Source organism: Eschrichtius robustus, chromosome 1 (genome assembly GCF_028021215.1).
Source record: "Eschrichtius robustus isolate mEscRob2 chromosome 1, mEscRob2.pri, whole genome shotgun sequence".
In the NCBI taxonomy this organism is placed as follows: Eukaryota; Metazoa; Chordata; class Mammalia; order Artiodactyla; family Eschrichtiidae; genus Eschrichtius; species Eschrichtius robustus.
Genome location: NC_090824.1, coordinates 136,477,798 through 136,504,767, shown reverse-complemented (window position 1 = coordinate 136,504,767; position 26,970 = coordinate 136,477,798). Strand labels below are relative to the sequence as shown.

The 26,970-nt window shown below is 37.1% G+C and overlaps 1 protein-coding gene across 13 annotated transcripts in view; it reads right to left on the bottom strand.

Annotated features, from left to right (window-relative positions):
- Positions 1-26,970, bottom strand: part of PEAK1 (pseudopodium enriched atypical kinase 1) — a 301,070-nt gene that overhangs the window by 97,908 nt on the left and 176,192 nt on the right. The window contains exon 6 of one of the 13 annotated variants that reach the window (XM_068556121.1): positions 5,330-5,429. The exons of the other annotated variants lie outside the window; for them this stretch is intronic. The gene's annotated coding sequence lies outside the window, so the exon portion shown is untranslated. The remainder of the gene's footprint in view (positions 1-5,329; positions 5,430-26,970) is intronic. 13 annotated transcript variants of the gene reach the window in all.

Here is a 26,970-nt window from a genome sequence, read left to right as displayed (position 1 = left end):
TAGCAATTCTTATATCAGACTAAAGAGACTTTAAAATAAAGACTATTACAAGAGACAAAGAAGGACACTACATAATGATCAAGGGATCAATCCAAGAAGAAGATATAACAATTGTAAATATTTATGCACCCAACACAGGAGCACCTTAATACATAAGGCAAATGCTAACAGCTATAAAAGGGGAAATCGACAGTAACACAATCATAGTAGGGGACTTTAACACCTCACTTTCACCAATGGACAGATCACCCAAAATAAAAATAAATAAGGAAACACAAGCTTTAAATGATACATTAAACAAGATGGACTTAATTGATATTTATAGGACACCTCATTTAAAAACAGCAGAATACACTTTCTTCTCGAGTGTTCATGGAACATTCTCCAGGATAGATCATATCTTGGGTCACAAATCAAGCCTTGGTAAATTTAAGAAAATTGAAATTGTATCAAGTATCCTTTCCAACCACAACACTATGAGACTAGATATCAATAGCAGGAAAAAATCTGTAAAAAATACAAACACATGGAGGCTGGCTACACAATACACTACTTAAAAACCAAGAGATCACTGAAGAAATTAAAGAGGAAATCAAAAAATACCTAGAAACAAATGTCAACGAAAACATGATGACTCCAAACCTATGGGATGCAGCAAAAGCAGTTCTAAGAGGGAGGTTTATAGCAATACAATCCTACCTCAAGAACCAAGAATCATCTTAAATAAACAACCTAAACTCACATCTAAAGCAATTAGAGAAAGAAGGACAAAAAACACGCAAAGTTAGCAGAAGGAAAGAAATCATAAAGATCAGATCAGAAATAAATGAAAAAGAAATGAAGGAAAGGATAGCAAATATCAATAAAACTAAAAGCTGGTTCTTTGAGATGATAAACAAAATTGATAAACCATTAGCCAGACTCATCAAGAAAAAAACAGGAGAAGATGCAAATCAACAGAATTAGAAATGAAAAAGGAGAAGTAACAACTGACACTGCAGAAATACAAAGGGTCATGAGAGATTACTACAAGCGACTAAATGCCAATAAAATGGACAACCTGGAAGAAATGGACAAATTCTTAGAAAAGCACAACCTTCCAAGACTGAAACAGGAAGAAACAGAAAATATAAACAGACCAATCACAAGCACTGAAACTGAGATTGTGATTAAATAACTTCCAACAAAAAAAAGCCCAGGACCAGATGGCTTCACAGGGCAATTCTCTCAAACATTTAGAGAAGAGCTAACACCTTCTCAAACTCTTCCAAAATACAGCAGAGGGAGGAACACTACCAAACTCATTCTACGAGGCCATCATCACCCTAATACCAAAACCAGACAAAGATGTCACAAAGAAAGAAAACTACAGGCCAGTATCACTGATGAATATAGATACAAATATCGTCAACAAAATACTAGCAAACAGAATCTAACAGCACATTAAATGGATCATACATCATGATCAAGTGGGGTTTACCCCAGGAATGCAAGGATTCTTCCATATACGCAAATCAATCAACGTGATACACCATATTAACAAATTGAAGGAGAAAAACCTCAATAGATGCAGAAAAAGCTTTTGACAAAATCCAACACCCATTTATGATAACAACCCTCCAGAAAGTAGGCACAGAGGGAACTTACCTCAACATAATAAAGGTCATATATGACAGACCCACAGCCAACATCGTCCTCAATGGTGAAAAACTGAAACCATTTCCACTAAGATCAGGAACAAGACAAGGTTGCCCACTCGCACCACTATTATTCAACATTGTTTTGTAAGTTTTAGCCACAGCAATCAGAGAAGAAAAAGAAATAAAAGGAATCCAAGTCAGAAAAGAAGTAAAGCTATCACTGTTTGCAGATGACATGATACTATACATAGAGAATCCTAAAGATGCTACCAGAAAACTACTAGAGCTAATCAATGAATTTGGTAAAGTAGCAGGATACAAAATTAATGCACAGAAATCTCTTGCATTCCTATACACTAATAATGAAAAATCTGAAAGAGAAATTAAGGAAACACTCCCATTTACCTCTGCCACAAAAAGAATAAAATACCTAGGAATAAACCTACCTAAGGATACAAAAGACCTGTATGCAGAAAACTATAAGACACTGATGAAAGAAATTAAAGATGATATATACAGATGGAGAGATATACCATGCTCTTGGATTGGAAGAATCAATATTGTGAAAATGACTATACTACCCAAAGCAATCTACAGATTCAATGCAATCCCTATCAAATTACCAACGGCATTTTTCACAGAACTAGAACAAAAAATTTCACAATTTGTATGGAAACACAAAAGACCCCGAGTAGCCAAAGCAATCTTGAGAAATAAAAATGGAGCTGGAGGAATCAGGTTCCCGGATTTTAGACTATACTACAAAGCTACAGTAATCAAGACAGTATGGTACTGGCACAAAAACAGAAATATAGATCAATGGAACAGGATAGAAAGCCCAAGAGGTAAACTCACGCACATATGGTCACCTTATGTTTGATAAAGGAGGCAAGAATACACAATGGAGAAAAGACAGCCTCTTCAATAAGTGGTGCTGGGAAAACTGGAAAGCTACATGTAAAAGAATGAAATTAGAACACTCCCTAACACCATACACAAAAATAAACTCAAAATGGATTAAAGACCTAAATGTAAGGCCAGACACTATCAAACTCTTAGAAGAAAACATAGGTAGAACACTCTGTGACATAAATCACAGCAAGATCCTTTTTGACCCACCTCCTAGGGAAATGGAAATAAGAACAAAAAGAAACAAATGGGGCCTAATGAAACTTAAAAGCTTTGCACAGCAAAGGAAATCATAAACAAGATGAAAGACAACCCTCAGAATGGGAGAAAATATTTGCAAATGAAGCAACTGACAAAGGATTAATCTCCAAAATTTACAAGCAGCTCATGCAGCTCAATATCAAAAAAACAAACAACCCAACCCAAAAATGGGCAGAAGACCTAAACAGACATTTCTCCAAAGAAGATATACAGATTGCCAACAAACACATGAAAGTTTGCTCATCATCACTAATCATTAGAGAAATGCAAATCAAAAGTACAATGAGGTATCACCTCATACCAGTCAGAATGGCCATCATCAAAAAATATATAAACAGTAAATGCTGGAGAGGGTGTAGAGAAAAGGGAACCCTCTTGCACTGTTGGTGGGTATGCAAATTGATACAGCCACTATGGAGAACAGTATGGAGGTTCCTTAAAAAACGAAAAATAGAACTACCATATGACCCAGCAATCCTACTACAGGGCATATACCCTGAGAAAACCATAATTCAAAAAGAGTCATGCACCACAATGTTCACTGCAGCTCTATTTACAACAGCCAGGACATGGAAGCAACCTAAATGTCCAGTGACAGATGAATGGATAAAGAAGATGTGGCACATATATACAATGAAGTATTACTCAGCCATAAAAAGAAATGAAATTGAGTTATTTGTAGTGAGGTGGATGGACCTAGAGTCTGTCATACAGAGTGAAGTAAGTCAGAAAGAGAAAAACAAATACCGTATGCTAACACATATATATGGAATCTAAGGAAAAAAAAAAAGGTCATGAAGAACCCAGGGGCAGGATGGGAATAGAGACGCAGACCTACTAGAGAATGGACTTGAGGACATGGGGAGGGGGAAGGGTAAGCTGGGACAAAGTGAGAGAGTGGCATGGACATATATACACTACCAAATGTAAAACCGATAGCTAGTGGGAAGCAGCCGCATAGCACAGGGAGATCAGCTCCGTGTTTTGTGACCACCTAGAGGGGTGGGATAGGGAGGATGGGAGGGAGGGAGGCACAAGAGGGAAGAGATATGGGGATGTATGTATATGTATAGCTGAATCACTTTGTTATAAAGCAGAAACTAACACACCATTGTAAAGCAATTATACTACAATAAAGATGTTTCAAAAATTTATATATATGGAAATTGAAAGAAAAAAAATAATACAGGATACAGGAATATCTGAGACTCATGAAAGAATCTGATAAAATTGATGAAATCTAGTTTATTCTGAAAGTCTGCTTGCTACTCTTTGGTATAAGCCAAACAAGGGATATTTTCATTATCTGGTCCCTTCACTAAATTCTATACCTGTGTATAGATCATCTACAAGCAACAAACTAGGGCAATGTTATCCCAAAAGTCCTGTGAAAAGGTCTTCAATGAATTTGGACTTAATATTATGCATCTGGCTTTTTTATTAAAAAGCAATATGGGAAACATCTAATCAGAGAACATTTCTAGCTCTTTTGCAAAACCCCACTGAGTTGTTTATTATACCCAATGTCCCATACACAGGATCCATGTAATATCTCCTAGAGTTTAGTGTAAGCAAAAATCATGTTTTTCATTTATCAAATGAGAAACTTTTTAAAGAAACATATAAGCTAGGAATCTGAAAAAAAAAATAGGAAATTAGTTTGTTGGATAAAGTAAATTTTGAGACATCACAATTCCCTATGCTAAATTCCCAAAGCAATACGTTTGCAATCAGAAAAGACTGAAATCCAGTTAACTGGAACCCTTCATTAAATGGAATGATGTTCTACCCACTGCTTTCGAAAAGAGAAAATAAATAACAAGATATGCAAAAATCAGACTCTGGGGGATCTAAGATAAATTAGAAATGGTCCCTGCCTCCATTCACCTCAAAATTAGCCTAGTAGGGGAGTTGAAATATACAAATAAAATGACAAAATATAGAAACACAGAAAATGAGAAGTAGCATCCCAAGACTTATAGATAAAGAATTCCAGGAGTTCAGAGAAATGAAATAGTGTCCAGGTATTTAGAATGTCTCATGTTCTTATTCTTTACTGAATGTTCAAGTTTCCATCTAGAATTATTTATCTCCAGTCTAAAGAACTTCCTTTAGCATTTCTTGTGGTGCAGGTCCCTTGGTAGCAAATTCTCACTGTTTCTTTTATCTGAAAATGTATTTTGTCTTCATTCTTTTTATTAAATTGATGTATAATTTACATAACATTAGTTTTAGGTGCACAATGTAATTTGATACTTGAATATTGTACATATTGCAAAATGATCACCACAGTAAGTCCAGCCTTCCTTCTTGAATAATATTTTTGCTGGGTATAGAATTCTAGGTTGACAGTTCATTTTTTTCCAGATGCTATTCTACTCTTTTCTGTCCTCAGTGATTTCTGATGAGAAGCCAACTATTACATACCATCTAACAGACCTTTGAGGCTTTGTTCATTTCCCCCCATCTTTCATTTTTTCTCTTGGATAATTAATATTCATTGATTTGAGATCACTTACTCTTTCCTCTGTCATGTCCACTCAGCTGTTTTTCAGTTCTGGAACTTCCATTTGGTCTTCTGCTGTTTCTGTTCTACTGCCAAGACTTGCCATTTCTCTGCTGAGATTTTCATGCATTGAAAACATGTTTTACTTCATTGATAATAGTTATAATAGCTGTTTTGAAACACTTGTATATTAATTCCAACACCTGGTTCGCCTTGATGTTGGAAACAATAGATCATCTTTTCAGCTGAGAATGTTTCATTTTCCTGGTTCTTTGTATATCAAATAATTTTGGATTGTATTCTGAGTTGTGGAGACTTTGGATTCTGTTATTTTTCTCTCATGAGTATTTTTTTGTTTTAGTGATTTTTTTCTTTATTTAAAAAATTTTTTTTGGCTAGTCTCTAACTGTAAACATTTCTTTTTGTATAGATCTTTTGCTTTCAGTTGGGCTGGGCTGGGTCTATTCTAGGCATGTATCGTTCAAAGGTCAATCATAGATGTAGGCAGACAAATATCTGGAGACCTTCTGTCTGGCTCTTTCTTTTGCAAACCACACTCTCTTCAGCATTCCCAGTTTCCCATTTTCTCTTTTGTTCACCAGACCACAAAGGCTACAGGTTTTTCTGTGTCTGCACCATTGTCATCCATTTTGCACTGCAAAGACTGCATTTACTCCCTGGTTGAAAGGGACTTAGTTGTATAGCTCCTTGTCTCCCTTCTCCAAGCGAGTATGGGTTATTTCTGAGGGTGGTATGGAGAAAGAAGTGTAGGGCATTCTAAGCTATTTAAGGAAAGGTATGTAGGTAAGAAAGCATATGAACAGTGAGATACAGTGAGGTGGGAAATAAAGATGAAATGTTAAGTTAGGATTAAATTATGTAACTTGTTGAATGCTAGCTATGCCTAGGAGTATGGCCAATAAAATACACATTTCAGGTAGAAGGATGATATGCTCATATCTATATTTTAGCTTGAGATTAATCTATCTGTACTGTTTAAAATGAACTGCAATATGGAGAATGATGGGAGGTAGGGAGAGTAGTAAGGTAGCAGTTCCAGTAGTGCAGGTGGAAGGTAATGAGGTCTTAACTAGGCTACTGGCAGAGGGAATAGAAAGGAAGGAATAGAAATGAAATGATTTAGCAAATGACTTACTGATGACCCTAAAATTCATCAATAATCTGAATTACCACAAAAGATTAAATCTTCCTGTTATTAGGCAGGGAGTATCCCTTTCATTATTTATTTAATAGTGAGGACTACTATAAAAGCAAATCAATGTAAAATTACTCTTTAGATGTATGAGTCTGGTTCATCTGGTGAGCAACAGATAAATATAGACTGTAGTTATCTGTATCAGATACCATATAGTAGGTATCCTTCTATCAGGATATACCTATATGGTGGGAAATGAAAACCAAACTTATTTCCCACACCCACATCCTAGTAGGGTGTAAAGCTGCCATTAATGCAAGCCCAGTTATAGGACTGTCCATACTACTGTCTCATCAATACTTCAATAACCAAAGAGTCTGAACCGCAGACTGGAAAAGAACTAAAACCTCTTTATGATTGATACTGCGAAAACAAAATTGACTTTCAAGCCATCACGGGTTCAATCCCCTGGTCAGGGAACTAAGATCCCGCATGCCGCGAGGCACAGCTCCCTGCATCCACCCCACCCCCCAAAAAAAGTAGAAGTATTTTCAAGGGTGATAAGGCATACATAAAACATCCCCAAACATACAAAGAAACAAAGGTAAAAACAAAAATAAGCACATTAAATACATGTGTTTTGATCTTGCAATTCCTAAGAATTTATCCAAAGGAAGGCAATGCTATGCTTTATGATTAACTTACATGCACAAACAATTTTCTACAGGATGTTCAGTACAGTGTTATTTATGATAGGGAAATGAGAGACAGCTTAAATATCCCATAATAGGGGATTGGTAACTTAAGATAGTATGGCAATATGACAGAATATTATACAGTTAATGAAATAGAGATGGTTACTTAAAGACATTGAAAATAGTCTATAAAACATAACTAGGTTTAAAAAGAATACTACATACAGAATAATCTCAGTTTTGCTAAAAACAATGCACATAAACCTAATAAAAAAGATTGAAAGACTAATAAATAAAATGTTAAATGAAAATGTATATATTCCAAATTTTCTACTACAAGCATATTTCACTCAACGTTACTTTCATAATCTGAAAAAAATTACATTGAGTTAGTAAAAAAGAGTCGCATATGCCCTTTACCCACATGCAATATACTCTAGATATTCTTGCTCTGATGGCTACACATAAACCTTCTGCTCTGTCACTGCAGTTCTGAATGAGTCCGGCAAAGATAATTCTGAATGTCTATCAATGGTCAGTCACCTGGGAGCTATTACATCAAACTGTTATGAGTTTGGGGACCCAAATGACCGTCCTCTATTGCGGACCAATACTAAAGTAAGACTATGTGTGTCCTAGGCAATATTTGTTCTCTAGAGGTGAGAGGCTAGTGCATTAACCAGGTTTTATATTAAATGTCTTCATCATTTGTGAGCAGCCAGATGGTTGGTAATATGTGTAGATATTTTGAAACATAGGCTGGCTGATTTCAATTAGCTTTGAAGTGAGACAAATGATAGTGCAGATCTTAAGCCCAGGGGTACTGAGAGAATATTTTCTTTCAGATGAATACCCCAACCTAGAGTTCCCAATTATATAACAAAGCTAATGGGTTATCCTGGAACATGGTGCTGTTAGAAAGAATCTCTGTTATGAAGCACCTAACTGGGCAAATAATTCATGCCCAGGATCAGGAAAACCAGCTAATGTGAGTGAGGAAAGGGAATTTTTAAAAGAAACCAGTATAGCCTATATGCTTGTGTTTCAGAGTGCACTAAGGTTTGTGAGGGATTTTGACAGCAAATAAAAATACTTCTATGGGAAGCTGAAGTAGTTTTGGGCCAAATCAAAGGCTCTGCCTGAAAAGATTAGTAACTGAACAAATGTTGGCTTTTCCAGGCTTAGCATACAATGCCAATTTTATGTCATTTTCCTCAAGATGCCAGCTGTGCTGTTCCTGATGATTCTCCTCTCTACTATACTGAGAAAAAGGACACAGAAGAGTCCTTGAGAATGTCACTATGTGGGCATATCTTGGCCTCAAAAATTCAGACAAGTCAGGATAGAATGGAATTAATTCTCTTTTTCAAAATAGGTTGAGAATCTAAAATTTAATTTCATTTATGAATCATAGGGATCTAACGGTCATTGAGAAAAGTGATTTGACTCCAAGTCTCCCAAAGAAATCAAATGAGTTATCTTTTTAAAAACATAAAGTAAAACAGAAACATAAATAAAAATTAAACATAATTTTAACTTTTAATTTTCTTTCACAGGAAACAGTTCACTTTTTTTTCCCTCCTTGTTAGCTACATTGCTAATGAAATCCCTGATGTTAAGCAAATTAAATGGTTTTTAATGCTTGTTTCATCCCATTCAGTGACTAAGATGCTTATTATTAACTGCTAAATGCCTACCATACTATAGGTACTATACCAGGTACTTCATACACATTATTGCTAATCACTAACCATCCCAATGACCTTATGTAGGTAAGTATTTTCATTTTACAGACTAATGAATTGAGAGTCAAAGAAATTAAGTAACCTGACCAAGATCACACAGTCCAGGTCCCACTCCAAAACCCATGCCCTCTCCATATAACCATAATTAAATGGAAAGATCTCTGTTAGTCAACTGCTCTCAGTGATTCAATTATCTTACAATGAAGAAACAATGAAAGACCACTATGGCCTGAGACAAAGCATGGAGTTTCCACTAATAAAGCGGCACGTCTTCCAGATGCAATTTTCTTTCTCATAGGATAAATAAGCATTCTGAAATAGTCTGAAGTGGCCAAATAAACGGCAAACAGCTAATCTTCTTTTTTTAATGCTTAAATTTTTTTTTTTTTTGGCCGCACCATGCAGCATGTGGGGAACTTAGTTCCCTGACCAGGGATCGAACCCATGCCCCCTGCAGTGGAAGCATGCAGTTTTAACCACTGGACCGCCAGGGAAGTTCCCCAAACAGCCAATCTTATAGGCAAAAAGGCAAACACAGTAAGGAGAAAGGAGCTACAAGGTAACAAGAACAATTATTTAGACTCCTCCTACTCAAAATGTGGTCCGGTAACCTGCAGCATTGGTATACACATGCTGGTTTGTTAGAAATGCAGACTCTCAGGCCCCACTCCAGACCTACTAAATCAGTGTTTTAAAAGATTAGTATGTTCATGAAAGCTTGAGAAGCAACTGTTTAAATTATAATTAAGCTAGTAATGACTAAATGATACTCAAAGCTAGTCTGAAAGGGTAGAAATTAGCCTATGGCCAACAATACTTCCAGGAAAAAACAAGTATTTTCATGCATTTCCATCATGTGATTAATTCTGTAAATTATGAACAGTAGCTTTTGCTTCACTTGCTAAGAGCACTTTTGCAGCGAATTTTGAAGTCATTATTCCATTCTTTGATTCCTACCTGGTAAGAACTTAGTTTCATCTCTCACTTTTCACCCACTCATTCTTAGAAAACATTCAAGTCTGAACAGAAAAGCAAAAGCACATGCCTAGTCAGAGTTTTACCTTAGATTGATAAAGGCCAAAGGGCCATGATATGACCTACAGGAATGAAATGCATTTATAAGCAATAGCTGCCCTCACCTAAATTCAAAGTTTCCCTTATGATTTAACTATAGTAGCAAACAACCTGGATATCACCCTACAAAATGCAATTTTCTCTATCAATGGTGGTCTCTAATACCATGGCTTACCGAAAGGATTTATGATTTGTCAAGACAAAAGATCTTGTAAAAATATCTTACTTCTCTTATACATCTAGCTGCTACCCAAACCATTAAGACTAGTGGGAAGAGTAAAATGCATCTGATTATAGAGAGAAGACAATTACAATTAAGTAACTGATTGATAATAAAATTACCACTGTCCTGTTACATAAACTAAAACATAAAATTACTGATGGATTCCTCTCCTCACTGAAAACAGGAGCTTTGTCAGACAGTTAAAAACAACCTGCTTGAAGTAACTGACCAGATGACAATGTGTTAATTTTAAAGGGAGAACAATAGCCTCGACTGAGAGATTTTTAAAAACTTATTATTTACAATTGTTAGGTTTATAAAGTACTCATGTGGGACAACAATAAAGACTATCTCTGAGTCGAAATCTATGCCTTTGAGTATAATTTAAGGGAATTCTCTCTTAAACCAACATTCTTACTTTTTGTCAGGGTTATTCTTTATCATGTATAAACATAAAAAATATCTGAGTCGAAATCCTCAAAAAGCTTAAAAATTAGGTAGAATATTGTTTTTTTCTACTTTAACTACAAGAATCTCTCTAACCAAAGAAAAACAAATTCAGACAGAGATACTGAGACACTATGTGGTTTCTAATTCCAGATTCTTCTACTTCATAATCTTACAAATCTAACATTCTTATATCCTGCAACAAAAAGGACTGAAAAAGACTGGTGTCACCCAGATAATACCATAAAAACAAGAAAAGATTAGTAATACAATTCAATGTTCAAATTACAATAAAATTTTCTTAATTGACTAGCTTTCACTAATACAGTGTTCTCTTGTCTGATGGTGCCTTCTGTCTTTGCTTCTTTTCTCCTTCAACAGGATTGTTGACCTTGCTTAAAAGAGGGCTGATTTGTCTCTGACTTATCAGACGGTAAAAGTCTGCCTAATTTGAGTAAGCTCTTAAAAAAATGCTGCTTTAGAAAGGTCAATTAGTTCTAAACAAAGGCATTCAGTTCAGTAAGCATCTCCTATAGAGACAGGTCCTACAGGGATAAGCCAATATTTCCTGTTGTGCTCTAGTGTATAAAGGGGCAAAGGAAGCTGTAAGTGAATGCACACATTACCAGCTGGAGTCCCCAGAGTTTATAATTTCTGACAGCACTTACAGGAGATTTCCACTGAGCTGCTACACCAGCATTTTCTAAGATTTTCCTGAATTATGCCATTTGTAGGGAGAGGGGTGTTTAAAAACACATCCAATCCATCACAAAATCTGGATGTTTTTTCCTCCACAGTGATTTCTGGTCTTGCCCATCTATTTCCACTTCTACAGTTGCACCTTTCATGTTTACAATGTCTGGCATCCTCTGAGCTGATGTCTTTGCCTCTAGGCCCTCTCACTCCATCCATATACACTCATTAAAATAATGTTCCTCAATTAATTTAATCATGTAACTTGTCTGTTCAAAAAATTACCATGACTTCCTGTTTCTCAGGGCACTGAACCCAAATTTCTTAACTTGGGTCTCAAAACCCTCCACACTTCAAATCAATTACTATCTCCACTTTAAAGATGAAGCACTTTGAGATCTTGACCAGGGTCACACAGTTAGTAGAGGAGTTGGGATTTCAGCCCAGGCTATCTGGTTTCAAAGTTTATGCTCTCAAGCATTATACTACATTACCCCTGTTAAGAGTCTGGTGTGTGATGTTACCTTGCAATTGCATTTATGGGTCTCTGGATAGTTCCCCCACTACATTATTCTCTGAGACAGTCCACTTCTTTGATATGTTCACACAAAGGCTATACAAAGTCGACAACTTAATGTTTCATTGACTGGTGTTACACTAGGATGATTGTTCAGGTCTCTGAATGTATAAGGTGGTTAAAATGGTTCTTGTCTATTCATATCCTCATCTGCTATAGTTTGTGCATTTCCTTGTCTAACAATAGCTGTGGTTTTAAATTTTCCTATATGCTGTTTTGGTCCAGAAATATGCAATGGTGCAATCTCAGCAGAGGTTTATGAAGAAAAAAATCAAATAACTAATGGAAGACCACTCCTGATGTGTTAAAGGTAATCCTAGAAATAAAACAAGTAGGAAGGCTACATCAAGCATGATGTTATGTAATCTCTAGCACTTGCAATGCTTAAATTTAAAATAGCATTTAATACACTCAGTTTTCTATGTATGATGAAGCCAACAAAGTAAATAAAGGGGGAGCCCCTTGCTGAGAAGGCATTGTGAAAATACATTTCATGAGAGAAATCAGCTAGCCATAGCCTTGTTAAATCCTAGGTAAAGTTTGTGTAAATTAAATATTCATGTTTAGCATTGTGCTCTAAGTAGTTGATCAATCCTTAACTAAGAAACAAAAAGGAAAATCAATACTTTCCTTTTAATTCTGTTGAGTTTGCAGCAACTGAAAATAAAAGGATATGTGGGTGATATTATACAGACAGAAAGACCATAACCAGGAACAGAACAGTCTCTCTCCTCTTCTTTCTCTTGTAGTTTTTCACCATTATCAGTTAAATTTACCTGAGATGTTTCAAAAGAAATCTGAAACATTATCATTTACAAATCTACAGAGATTAACCATATATGATGGAGTTGCCAATATAAAGAATTAAGTATCCGTATGTTCTTTCATTAACAAAAACCCATTGTTCTAAGGTTTTGGAACTAACAAGTTTATGTCCCAAGTTCAGGATATACCAATAGGCCTGTTTTTATTTTTTTTTAATTTTTTTTCAAGTGCAAATTAGAATTATTATTTATTTTTTAACATCTTTATTGGAGTATAATTGCTTTACAATGTTGTGTTAGTTTCTGCTGTATAACAAAGTGAATCAGCTATATGTATACATATATCCCCATATACTCTCCCTCTTGCGTCTCCCTCCCACCCTCCCTATCCCACCCCTCTAGGTGGTCACAAAGCACCGAGCTGATCTCCCTGTGCTATGCAGCTGCTTCCCACTAGCTATCTATTTTACATTTGGTAGTGTATATATGTCAATGCTACTCTCTCACTTCGTCCCAGCTTACCCTTCCCCCTCCATGTGTCCTCAAATCCATTCTCTACGTCTGCGTCCTTATTCCTGTCCTGCCCCTAGGCTCGTCAGAACTTTTTTTTTTTTTTTAGATTCCATATATATGTGTGTTAACATACAGTATTTGCTTTTCTCTTTCTGACTTACTTCACTCTGTATGACAGACTCTAGGTCCATCCACCTCACTACAAATAGTTCAATTTCGTTTCTTTGTACGGCTGAGTAATATTCCATTGTATATATGTGCCACATCTTCTTTATCCATTCATCTGTCGATGGACACTTAGGTTGCTTCCATGTCCTGGCTATCGTAAATAGTGAGGCCTGTTTTTAAAATAAGACAATGAATAACTTTGAAACTAGATCCAGAGATAATCAGCTACTCCAGAGGATGCTAAGGAAACTGAAAGCCAAGATGCCACCTACTTTCTCTATTATTTTCAGAGTAGTCCGAATGCAAACTTGGAGGAAAGTTCAAAGCCCAAAGTAAATCTGTCTAATTACAAGATAGTTGGAGGAAGTTCTGCATAAATATTTTTCTGGGTGCAGAAAAGAGCTATTGTGAGAAAAACCTCACTCTTTATAAGTCAAGATGAAAACTGAGGATAAGGCTTCCGTGGTGGCGCAGTGGTTCAGAGTCTGCCTGCCAACGGAGGGGACACGGGTTCGAGCCCTGGTCTGGGAAGATCCCACATGCCGTGGAGCAACTGGGCCCGTGAGCCACAATTACTGAGCCTGCGCGTCTGGAGCCTGTGCTCCGCAACAAGAGAGGCCGCGATAGTGAGAGGCCCGCGCACCGCGATGAAGAGTGGCCCCTGCTTGCCACAACTAGAAGAAAGCCCTCGCACAGAAACGAAGACCCAACACAGCCATAAATAAATAAAATAAATTTAAAAAAAAAGACAATTTCTTAAAAAAAAAACAAACTGAGGATAACTTCACACTACTAGAATAACAATACTAGCTATCACTTACTGTCAAGAACTTTTATTATCTCCTTTAATCCCCCCAACTACCTTATTAAAGTATTGCCATTCCTATTTTATAGACAAGGAAATTGAAGCTCAGAGAAATTAAGTAACTTGGTCAAAGACCTAGGTCTTGGTTCACACAACTAGATTGTGGCAGACCTGGACTCTGGACTCAGATCTATCTAAGTCTAAAGTCTATGCTTCTTTCTATTTTACTATACTTCAGAAGTTCTCAACCTTTAGTGCCTGTCACAATCATCTGGGATCTTTTTCAAAATACAGATGCATGGGATACATCCCCATAGATCCTAGACCAGCAGGTCTGAGATGGCACTGAAATATCTTTATTTTTTTTAAATGTAGTTCAGGTGCTTCTGATGTACATCAAAAGACTAGACTGGGAAAAAAAAAAGGCAATCTAGAAGTAAATTCTTTGTCATTTTGTAATACCTGTTTTTCAGCAAATTTACCTTTCTAATCATACGTTTTGTAGGCATCCATTAAATCATCCTGTTTTCTACCAGTATGCTATCCCTAAGCAAATAAGGAGGTTGGAGTAGTTTGACTGATACAGAGGCCCATTTACTATAGGAGGAACATCAAATAGGCATTGACCATTTTCCACAAATAATCTAAAAAATGGACAACATACAGACAGTAGAGGTAGAAGTTAGAGAAATACTGTTCTAATATCTTAATATAGCACACATTTTGGATTAGACAGAAAAGGATAAAATCTTATAAATAAACAGAAAATAACAATTTAATTCTGGGCTTAATCTTCAGAATCTTACAATTTGTAGAAATAAGATTTAAATACTTTACATACAATCATCTCCAAAATGTTTTCTGCTATTTTTCTGCAGAGAATAAGAAAAAAAATCCCACAGGTTAATACTTTTTCTGGTAAATACAGATTTCTCTTAAGAAAATAAGCTAATATTTTATATACATCATTATTTTATCCATTCATTTTTACTGAGTACTTACAACATACAAGGCATTTTACTACTTCTTATTTTTTACCAGTTGCATTCCAATACCACATAGAGTGGTATGCTTTTATCATTTCTGAACTTGTACTTCTAACTGGACTCAAAAAATATAGGGTGGTTACCAGGCCTGCTCTGTGTCTATATGGGTTCTCAAAGGACCTGAGTTCACAATAAGGTCATGTTAGATAACCTTCTTTGGCCTGCAACTTTTCCAGAGCTTCTGATGCAGGACTTCACTGAACAAAGCTTGACCTGCAAAAACCCTCACAGGTTGCTTGATCCATACTCCTCATCAGGTAGATGAAGACACTAAGATGCAGAGAGGGAGAAGAAGTGGATTAAAATATCATACATCTGGCAAAACCTGCTGCTCTTTCACAGTCTAGCACCAACCTGGAGAGGTGGGTAGTCTCAGGCAGCGATGCATTGTGACTTTTATGGCCCCTGGACGCTTTGTCTATCTAAGTCTTTGTCCTTCATAAAAAAATGAAAAATTACATTTTATGGCTGTTTTGGTATGAGGACAAATATATTAATGTCATTTGTTAAAACGTTTTGTTCATTTTTTCCTTCTGATTTTAAAAGATTTTAAACATTTTCATGAGCCCCTAAAAGTACTGAGGGCCCTTGGGCACTAATGGATAAAATGGCCCTGGTTTTAGATGACCCATTTGACAGTCGAAACCTGCTTTACTCTCCTCCAGGAGACATGGTTCTGCCACAGGGGACTATCCATGTGGCTTCTCTATCGCTCAGAATTACCAGCCACAGAAAGCTCAGCCTTTATCAGGCTATTCCAGTGATTCTCATTCCAGCAGCGCTTCAGAAACTACCTCCTCATTTTAAACCAGGCAGTCCCCTACAAAACCGTTCTGAGAGAGTGTGGAGTACTCAACAGAGATCAGCTGCCAAGCCTCTGGGAATGAAAACCATCTCCAGAGTCCCACATGCATTTGAAAGGAATATTAGGCAGATCACTTCATTGGGATTTACGGTATTTCACAACATGGCTAGTTATCACCCACAGAGACACCTTTACTCTAAGAACAGGTACGTGCATTTTCTAGATTAGGTAAGATTTTGTTTCCAGTACATTCACTATGTGAAAAGGCTATATCATTCATAAAATGGAGAAAGTTGTAACTCTATTGTAACCAGGGAAAATCAAAGACTATCAAATCTCCCAATATTTACCCACTTTAAGAAAACTGCCATTTAAAAATGGAATTTATCATTCTCATAGCACCTGCTCTGATTGGTTTTACTTTAGGGTCCTCAGGTATGAGGCCTAACTCAAGTCCTATCTTCCTCTCCAGTAACTCAACATTGATCACCCCTCTCATGGTCAGAGGTATTTGACTCTTGACCCCTTTTATCACATATGTTATTTTTCTTTAGCTATTTCTGATTCTTTATTTCAACATACATTATTTTGTGACTACTATATGCCAGGTATGACATGGTGTATACAAAGGTCAGTAAAATAAGACACTACTCTTGAGGAGCTAATTTCAAGTAAGGGGGAGAATAATATAAAATATATTAATATTTAAAACAGGGCAATATAAGTGCCACTATAGGGAATTTATTGGATGAAGGAAGTGTCTGGAAAGATATCATGCATGTGATAGCATTTGAGATGAGTGTGTTAATGAGGAAAGATTACCCAGAATTGGAAATGAGGTGGAAGGGAAACAGTACAGCAAAGACACAAAACAGCAAAGTGTCCAATATATTTATAAAACAGCAAGCAGTATAATTTGGTTTACAACATGCAGTACTAGTATTAAGAAGTGAAAAGCAAAATTAGGGGTGAAATATAAACATCTAAAAGGCATACTAACATCTGGGACCTCATTTTGTATTTTGTTTGTATTCTTAAAGCCCAGCCTAGTGCTGGCCATTTATAACACCTGGTAATTGATTTAAGCTGTTAGAAAAAGCATCAACAACGTACATAATAAGGCGTCACCTGTCCAAAAGCATCTAATAATTACAGTAAATATACAATGACATAAGGCACTTGGAAAAAAGTACCCCCAAATTCAGTATAAAATGGTTGTAGTTAACAAAGAATAGATTTGGGGGAAATCATTCTAACCTTTCTTTTAATAAAATTTGATAGTTTGAAATATTCCAATAGGCCCCACTAATTTCATGACATTTCTTTCACTGAAGCTCAGAAATAAACTATGTGAAAAACTACATATGCACATTTCAATAAAAAAGAATGTCTAGTGGTTTAGCCTACTCAGTCCACTTTTCAGCAACTCTTCCGAGACAGGTGCAAATTTAATTTAATAAAGGAAAACTGCAATGGCTTACAAAGCAAAGGGAGGCAGCTAAAACGAAAGACAAAGTTTTACTGAGAGCAATTTGCAATTGGATAATTAGGTATAACACAGGGAATTAAAGATGGCATCTTCAATTTGAGAAACTGCCCAAATTAAACTAAAATTCAGAATTTTCTTGCAGTAAAAAAAAGTTTCTTTTCAGATATGGGCAAAATATTGTAATTACAATAAACAAATAGATTCAAAATTCCAGAAATCCATAAATGGAAGTTAACTATTTGAGCAATATAATTATTTTACATGAAAAATTATAATGCATGCAGGTACAACATAATAGCTGTTCAATTAACAATATGTTTTAAAAGCTAAATTTGTAATAAAACAATTGTTATACTCATTTTCTCTGACAGTTAATCTAGTTACTTCTAAAGTCTTGATGATTAATATCTTCTGACACACATGTATAAATTCACTTTTTCTTACAAGCACCTCTGCCTGTGTTTAAATATACTGTGAAAGTTGAACAAAAACAGATATTTGCTCTAAGACTACCATTATGACTCAAAACTATTGTCAACATTTCTTCAAGAGTGGCCCACATTCCACATAAATCATATCGCACCTGGGATGTTTGCTCGAAATGCAGATCTTTACTCCAACAATTCTTGGATCGAACCAAGATACAAAATCATTGCCCTTATTGTTGTAATGAGCATTCTTATTTCCCTCTTACTTGGAATAAATTCCACGAACAATTATGTTTTCCACTTTGCAAACACTCTCTTGTCCTTTCTTCCCCTTCTCTACTAGTAAAATGTCAATTCAACCCTCTAAGCCTGCTTCTGAGTTGATGAACAGCACCAGAGAAAAACCACACCACTGTGTTGACTGTATTCACTTAAAATGTATTACTATATTACTACAGGTCTCAAATGGGGACTTAACACAGTCAGAAACAGAATTCAAATCAGTTCTTTCTATATACTTACTTCGCCACTTTGAGATAACTATTTCACAATTTTCCTTGTCTCCTCCAATCTCTGACATCCTTTTCCCAGGTCATTTATCACTGATGACCCTGCCTCATACTTGAATGGGAAAATAGATCCAAACAGATGAATTTTATCTCATCTTCCCATTAAGTCTACCAACCTGATTTCACACACTACCTTCACTGCCCTTACAATGGAAGAAGCGTTTGTGTCCCTCTTTAAGTCCAACCCTTCTACTTGTGGTCTGAATCTCACCCATTTGTGACTTCTCAAGGACTGTTCCTGCAAAACTTTTCTCTTCTGCATCATCAATTTCTTCATTACAGATAATTCCCACGGGCATATGAATGTATATTAATCGTATTCATTTTAAAAAACAAAACAACGTTCACTGCACTTATGTCTCCCTCTAGGTACTGCTGCATTACTTCATTACCTTCCACAACAGAACTCTTCAAGAAGAGTACCCTCTCCATACAAATTTAAAAATTTTTTCTAGTTCTGTGAAAAATGCCATTGGTAATGTGATAGGGATTGCACTAAATCTGAAGATCGCCTTGAAGAGTACAGTCAGTTTAACAATATTGATTCTTCCAATCCAAGAACACAGTATACCTCTCCATCTGTTTGTGTCATCTTCCATTTCTTTCACCAGTGTCTTATAGTTTTCAGAGTACAGGTCTTTTGCCTCCTTCAGTAGGTTTATTCCTAGTATTTTATTCTTTTTGATGTGATGGTAAATGGGAATGATTCCTTAACTTCTTCTATCTTTCATTGTTCGTGTATAGAAATGCAACAGATTTCTATATATTAATTTTGTATGCCGCAACTTTACCAAATTCATTGATGAGCTCTAGTAGTTTTCTGGTAGCATGTTTAGGATTTTCTATGTATAGTATCATGTCATCTGCAAACAGTGACAGTTTTACTTCTTCTTTTCCAATTTGGATTCCTTTTATTTCTTTTTCTTCTCTGATTGCTGTGGCTAGGACTTCCAATAGTATGTTGAATACAAGTGGCAAGAGTGGGCATCCTTGTCTTGTTCCTGATCTTAGAGGAAATACTTTCAGCTTTTCACCATTGAGTATGATGTTAGCTTTGGGTTTGCCATATATGGCCTTTATTACTTGATGTATGTTCCCTCTATGTCCACTTTCCAGACAGTTTTTATCATAAATGGATGTTGAATTTTATCAAAAAGCTTTTCCTGCATCTATTAATATGATCATATGGTTTTTATTCTTCAATTTCTTAATGTGGTGTATCACACTGATAGCTTTGTGGATATTGAAAAATCCTTGCATCCTTGGGATAAATCCCACTTGATCATGGTGTATAATCCTTTTAATGTAATTTTTAAATTTGTATGGAATCACAAAGGACCCTGCATAGCCAAAGCAATCTTGAGAAAGAAAAATGAAGCTGGAGGAATCAGACTCCCTGACTTCAGGCTATACTACCAAGCTACAGTAATCAAAACAGTATAGTACTGGCACAAAAACAGAAATATAGATCAATGGAACAGGATAGAAAGCCCAGAAATAAACCTACACACCTATGGTCAATTAATCTACAACAAAGGAGGCAAGAATATATTAATACAAGGGAGAAAAGACAGTCTCTTCAATAAGTGGTGCTGGGAAAACTGGACAGCTACATGTAAAAGAATGAAATTCGAACATTCTCTAACACCATATACAAAAATAAACTCAAAATGGATTAAAGACCTAAATGTAAGACTGGATACTATAAAACTAGAGGAATACATAGGCAGAACACTCTTTGACATAAATCATAGCAATATCTTTTTGGTTCTGTCTCCTAGAGTAATGGAAATAAAAACAAAAATAAACAAATGGGACCTAATTAACCTTAAAAGCTTTTGTACAACAAAAGAAACTACAAACAAAATGAAAAGACAACTTACAGAATGGGAGAAAATATTTGCAAATGATGTGACCGACAAGGCATTAATTTCCAAAATACACAAACAGCTCATACAGCTCAATATCAAAAAAACAAACCAATCAAAAAATGGGCAGAATATTTAAATAGACATTTCTCCAAAGAAGACATACAGATGGCCAAGAGGCAGATGAAAACATGCTCAACAGTGCTAATTATTAGAGAAATGCAAATCAAAACTACAACGAGGTATCACCTCACACTGGTCAGAATGGCTATTATCAAAAAGTCTACAAATAGACTGAACTGCCCTGGAGACCAAGGGGAGGGCTGCCTCACTGAGGCTGCCAGCTCTGAAGGGGCCCCACAAGCCGAAGCTGCGACAGTCCTTGGGACCGCGGGACAGGAGTTGCCAGTCTGCCACCTGCTAAAGAAGAGGATGTGTCACCAATACCTGCTGTTGGAATTTTTGCCCGGGCAGAGAGTGAGTACAACTTGGAGGAGCTTCAAGATGGCGGAAGAGTAAGACACGGAGATCACCTTCCTCCCCATAAATACATCAGAAATACATCTACATGTGGAACAACTCCTACAGAACACCTACTGAATGCTGGCAGAAGACCTCAGACCTCTCAAAAGGCAAGAAACTCCTCACGTACCTGGGTAGGGTAAAAGAAAAAAGGAAAAACAGAGACAGAGAATAGGGATGGGACCTGCAACAGTGGGAGGGAGCTGTGAAGAAGGAAAGGTTTCCACACACTAGGAAGCCCCTTCGCGGGCGGAGACTGCGGGTGGCGGAGGGGGGGAACTTCGGAGCCACAGAGGAGAGCGCAGCAACAGGGGTGAGGAGGGCAAAGCGGAGGGATTCCTGCACAGAGGATCGGTGCCGACCAGCACTAACCAGCCTGAGAGGCTTGTCTGCTCACCCGCTGGGAAGGGTGGGGGCTGGGAGCTGAGGCTTGGGCTTCGGAGGTCAGATCCCAGGGAGAGGACTGGGGTTGGCTGCGTGAACACAGCCTGAAGGGGGCTAGTGCGCCACAGCTAGCTGGGAGAGAGTCCGGGAAAAAGTCTGGAGCTGCCGAAGAGACAAAAGACATTTTCTTGCCTCTTTTGTTTCCTGGTGCGGGAGGAGAGGGGATTAAGAGCGCTGCTTAAAGGAGCTCCAGAGATGGGCGCGAGCTGTGGCTATCAGTGTGGACCCCAGAGATGGGCATGAGACGCTAAGGCTGCTGCTGCAGCCACCAAGAAGCCTGTGTGCAAGCACAGGTCACTCTCCACACCGCCCCTCCCGGGAGCCTCTGCAGCCCGCCACGGCCAGGGTCCTGTGATCCAGGGACAACTTCCCCGGGAGAACACACAGTGCGCCTCAGGCTGGTGCAACGTCACACCGGCCTCTGCCGCCGGAGGCTCACCCCACATCCATACCCCACCCTCCCCCCGGCCTGAGTGAGCCAGATCCCTCGAATCAGCTGCTCCTTTAACCACGTCCGGTCTGAGGGAAGAACAGACGCCCTCAGGCAACCTACACGAAGAGGCGGGTCCAAATCCAAAGCAGAACCCAGGAAGCTGTGCGAACAAAGAAGAGAAAGGGAAATTTCTCCCAGCAGTCTCAGGAGCAGTGGATTAAATCTCCACAATCAACTTGATGTACCCTGCAACTGTGGAATACCTGAATAGACAACGAATCGTCCCAAATTGAGGAGGTGGACTTTGGGAGCAATGATATATATCTTTTTTCCCCTTTTTCTCTTTTTGTGAGTGTGTATGTGTATGCTTCTGGGTGTGATTTTGTCTATATAGCTTTGCTTTTTACCATTTGTGCTAGGGTTCTGTCTGTCCGTTTTTTGTTGTTTGCTTTATTTTTCCTTAAAAAAATATTTTTTTCTTAATAATTATAGTTTATTTTTTATTTTAATAACTTTATTTTATTTTATTTTACTTTATTTTATTTTATTTTATTTTATCTACTTCTTTCTTTCTTTCTTTTTTTTCTCACTTTTATTCTGAGCCGTGTGGAGGACAGGCTCTTGGTGCTCCAGCCAGGTGTCAGGGCAGTGCCACTGAGGAAGGAGAGCCAAGTTCAGGACACTGGTCCACAAGAGACCTCCCAGGTCCACGTAATATCAAACAGCGAAAATCTCCCAGAGATCTCCATCTCAACGCCAAGACCCAACTCCACTCAACGACCAGCAACCTACAGTGCAGGGCACCCTATGCCAAACATCTAGCAAGACAGGAACACAACCCCATCCATTAGCACAGAGGCTAACTAAAATCATAAAAAGGCCACAGACACCCCAAAACACACCACCAGACGTGGACCTGCCCACCAGAAAGACAGGATCCAGCCTCATCCACCAGAACACAGGCACTAGTCCCCTCCACCAGGAAGCCTACACAACCCACTGAACCAACCTTAGTCACTGGGGACAGACACCAAAAACAACGGAAATTACGAACCTGCAGCCTGCGAAAAGGACACCCCAAACACAGTAAGTTAAGCAAAATGAGAGGACAGAGAAACACACAGCAGATGAAGGAGCAAGGTAAAAACCCATCAGACGAAACAAATGAAGAGGAAATAGGCAGTCTACCTGAAAAGGAATTCAGAATAATGATAGTAAAGATGATCCAAAATCTTGGAAACAGAATGGAGAAAATACAAGAAACGTTTAACAAGGACCTAGAAGAACTAAAGAGCAAACAAACAACGATGAACAACACAAAAAATGAAACTAAAAATTCTCTAGAAGGGATCAAAAGCAGAATAACTGAAGCAGAAGAACGGATAAGTGACCTGGAAGATAAAATAGTGGAAATAACTACTGCAGAGCAGAATAAAGAAAAAAGAATGAAAAGAATTGAGGACAGTCTCAGAGACCTCTGAGACAACATTAAACGCACGAACATTCGAATTATAGGGGTCCCAGAAGAAGAAGAGAAAAAGAAAGGGACTGAGAAAATATTTGAAGAGATTATAGTTGAAAACCTCCCTAATATGGGAAAGGAAATAGTTAATCAAGTCCTGGAAGCACAGAGAGTCCCATACAGGATAAATCCAAGGAGAAACATGCGAAGACAAATATTAATCAAACTATCAAAAATTAAATACAAAGAACAAATATTAAAAGCAACAAGGGAAAAACAACAAGTAACACATAAGGGAATCCCCATAAGGTTAAAAGCTGATCTTTCAGCAGAAATTCTGCAAGTCAGAAGGGAGTGGCAGGACATATTTAAAGTGATGAAAGAGAAAAACCTACAACCAAGATTACTCTACCCAGCAAGGATCTCATTCAGATTTGACAGAGAAATTAAAACCTTTACAGACAAGCAAAAGCTAAGAGAATTCAGCACCACCAAACCAGCTTTACAACAAACGCTAAAGGAACTTCTCTAGGCAGGAAACACAAGAGAAGGAAAAGACCTACAATAATAAACCCAAAACAATTAAGAAAATGGTAATAGGAACATACATATTGATAATTACCTTAAATGTAAATGGATTAAATACCCCAACCAAAAGACATAGACTGGCTGAATGGATACAAAAACAAGACCTGTTTATATGCTGTCTACAAGAGACCCACTTCAGACCGAGGGACACATACAGACTGAAAGTGAGGGGATGGAAAAAGATATTCCATGCACATGGAAATCAAATGAAAGCTGGAGTAGCAATTCTCATATCAGACAAAATAGACTTTAAAACAAAGACTATTACAAGAGACAAAAAAGGACACTATATAATGATCAAGGGAGCAATCCAAGAAGAAGATATAACAATTGTAAATATTTATGCACCCAACATAGGAGCACCTCAATACATAAGGCGAATACTAACAGCCGTAAGAGGGGAACTCGACAGTAACACAATCATAATAGGGGACTTTAACACCTCACTTTCACCAATGGACTGATCATCCAAAATGAAAATAAATAAGGAAACACAAGCTTTAAATGATACATTAAACAAGATGGACTTAATTGATATTTATAGGACATTCCATCCAAAAACAACAGAATACACATTCTTCTCAAGTGCTCATGGAACATTCTCCAGGATAGATCATATCTTGGGTCACAAATCAAGCCTTGGTAAATTTAAGAAAATTGAAATCGTATCAAGTATCTTTTCTGACCACAACGCTATGAGGCTAGATATCAATTAGAGGAAAAAATCTGTAAGAAATACAAACACATTGAGGCTAAACAACACACTACTTAAATACCAAGAGATCACTGAATAAATCAAAGAGGAAATCAAAAAATACCTAGAAACAAATGACAATGAAAACATAACGACCCAAAACCTATGGGATGCAGCAAAAGCAGTTCTAAGAGGGAAGTTTATAGCAATACAAGCCTACCTTAAAAAACAAGAAACATCTCAAACAACCTAACCTTACACCTAAAGCAATTAGAGAAAGAAGAAAAAAAAACCCCCAAAGTTAGCAGAAGGAAAGAAATCATAAAGATCAGATCAGAAATAAATGAAAAAGAAATGAAGGAAACGGTAGCAAAGATCAATAAAACTAAAAGCTGGTTCTTTGAGAAGATAAACAAAATTGATAAACCATTAGCCAGACTCATCAAGAAAAAAAGGGAGAAGACTCAAATCAATAGAATGAGAAATGAAAAAGGAGAAGTAACAACTGACACTGCAGAAATACAAAGGATCATGAGAGATTACTACAAGCAACTCTATGCCAATAAAATGGAAAACCTGGAAGAAATGGACAAATTCTTAGAAATGCACAACCTTCTGAGACTGAACCAGGAAGAAACAGAAAATATGAACAGACCAATCACAAGCACTGACATTAAAACTATGATTAAAAACCTTCCAACAAACAAAAGCCCAGGACCAGATGGCTTCACAGGCAAATTCTATCAAATATTTAGAGAAGAGCTAACACCTATGCTTCTCAAACTCTTCCAAAATATAGCAGAGGGAGGAACACTCCCAAACTCATTCTATGAGGCCACCATCACTCTGATACCAAAACCGGACAAAGATGTCACAAAGAAAGAAAACTACAGACCAATATCACTGATGAACATAGATGCAAAAATCCTCAACAAAATAGTAGCAAACAGAATCCAACAGCACATTAAAAGGATCATACATTATGATCAAGTGGGGTTTATCCCAGGAATGCAAGGATTCTTCAATATATGCAAATCAATCAACGTGATACACCATATTAACAAATTGAAGGAGAAAAACCATATGATCATCTCAATAGATGCAGAGAAAGCTTTTAACAAAATTCAACACCCATTTATGATAAAAACCCTCCAGAAAGTAGGCATAAGAGGGAACTTTCCTCAACATAATAAAAGCCATATATGACAGACCCACAGCCAACATCATCCTCAATGGTGAAAAACTGAAACCATTTCCACTAAGATCAGGAACAAGACAAGGTTGCCCACTCTCAACACACTTTTAGAATTTTTAGCTACAGCAATCAGAGAAGAAAAAGAAATAAAAGGAATCCAAATCGGAAAGGAAGAAGTAAAGCTGTCACTGTTTGCAGATGACATGATACTATACATAGAGAATCCTAAAGATGCTACCAGAAAACTACTAGAGCTAATCAATGAATTTGGTAAAGTAGCAGGATACAAAATTAATGCACAGAAATCTCTTGCATTTCTATACACTAATGATGAAAAATCTGAAAGTGAAATTAAGAAAACACTCCCATTTACCATTGCAACAAAAAAAATAAAATATCTAGGAATAAACCTACCTAAGGAGACAAAAGACCTGTATGCAGAAAATTGTAAGACACTGATGAAAGAAATTAAAGATGATACAAATAGATGGAGAGATATACCATGTTCTTGGATTGGAAGAATCAACATTGTGAAAATGACTCTACTACCCAAAGCAATCTACAGATTCAATGCAATCCCTATCAAACTACCACTGGCATTTTTCACAGAACTAGAACAAAAAATTTCACAATTTGTATGGAAACACAAAAGACCCCGAATAGCCAAAGCAATGTTGAGAAAGAAAAACGGAGCTGGAGGAATCAGACTCCCTGACTTCAGACTATACTACAAAGCTACAGTAATCAAGACAGTATGGTACTGGCACAAAAACAGAAATATAGATCAATGGAACAGGATAGAAAGCCCAGAGATAAACCCACGCACATATGGTCACCTTATCTTTGATAAAGGAGGCAAGAATACACAGTGGAGAAAAGATAGCCTCTTCAATAAGTGGTGCTGGGAAATCTGGACAGCTACATGTAAAAGAATGAAATCAGAACACTCCCTAACACCGTACACAAAAATAAACTCAAAATGGATTAAAGACCTAAATATAAGGCCAGACACCATCAAACTCTTAGAGGAAAACATAGGCAGAACACTCTATGACATAAATCACAGCAAGATCCTTTTTGACCCACCTCCTAAAGAAATGGAAATAAAAACAAAAATAAACAAATGGGGCCTAATGAAACTTAAAAGCTTTTGCACAGCAAAGGAAACCATAAACAAGACGAAAAGATAACCCTCAGAATGGGAGAAAATATTTGCAAATGAGGCAACTGACAAAGGATTAATCTCCAAAA